General features: G+C 37.6%; 1 pseudogene; it reads left to right on the top strand.

The window, feature by feature from the left end:
- LOC107741862 (doublecortin domain-containing protein 2C-like) overlaps nt 1-1,009 on the top strand; it is a 27,599-nt pseudogene that overhangs the window by 4,871 nt on the left and 21,719 nt on the right.

Raw genomic sequence — 1,009 nt, 5'->3', positions numbered from 1 at the left:
TATATATATATATATATATATATATATTAATGGAAGAACGATAGCAAACAGGTTTGGAACAACCAACAGATTTATTGATTTATTTTGGTTAAATTATTTCTTTGTTTTCCTCCTTTTTTTTTTTTAGGATCAACAATGGCATTCTTCCAGTACTAAAAAAAGAAAAACAAGACAAAACTTTGGTAAGGATAATGAAATAATTTCTTTAATAGATAAAATATTCATATTATAGATGCCATGAAAATGCTGGTATTGATTTTGCATTTTCAAAGACTAATAGGCTAATTCTTCAGAATGCAGGGATGAACACAAGCAAATGAGCTTGTTTAGGCAGTGGAATGCTATATTAGTCTTATTTGTTCTGTTCTTGAACGGTAATATGGAGATTAAACACAGAACAGAGCTAATGTCCCGAACTAGTTTACAAGACACAGATCTTGATCAGCATCCATCCCTTTCACCTCAGACCGAAACCAGTTATCGAGAAAATTTCAATTTGGGCCAGATATAAATTGGCTACTGTTCATTAGTGTTGAAGATCAGATAGTTGAGAAAAATGTTACTATCACAGGATCTCAATGTCTCCAATCAGGCTGATATGTGGCGGTGTGAGTTGGGAGTGGGTACATTCCCCTCATCAATCACTGTCTGTAGGAGGTATTGAGTTCTTCTCACCTCTCCTTTTTCAAACTGTCCCAACGCTCAGAGTTTGTGTTACTTGATCAAGTGAGAGCCGAACTCCCTCACCGGGGGAAGGCACTGAAACCCTCCCCTGTACCCACAGAATGAGGATAAATTGTTTTGTGATAGTGCGCGTGTTCACTTGATGCTTTGGGATGGTCCAGACTACAATAAGAGCTAGACCTGGCAAATAAGTGATGGAGAAAAAATACACACTTAGTGGACTGGGACCCGGAGCTCTCCAAAGTAAAGCTTGAGACATCTGGTTATTGTGAATAAGAAAAATGACGGCAAACCATTTGCCTGTTGATGTTAGAAGGGAAAGCTC

Source organism: Sinocyclocheilus rhinocerous, unplaced genomic scaffold, assembly GCF_001515625.1.
Source record: "Sinocyclocheilus rhinocerous isolate Xijiao unplaced genomic scaffold, SAMN03320098_v1.1 scaffold1157, whole genome shotgun sequence".
In the NCBI taxonomy this organism is placed as follows: Eukaryota; Metazoa; Chordata; class Actinopteri; order Cypriniformes; family Cyprinidae; genus Sinocyclocheilus; species Sinocyclocheilus rhinocerous.
The sequence above is the reverse complement of the archived record's forward strand: the minus strand, read 5'-3'. Positions and strand labels throughout refer to the sequence as shown.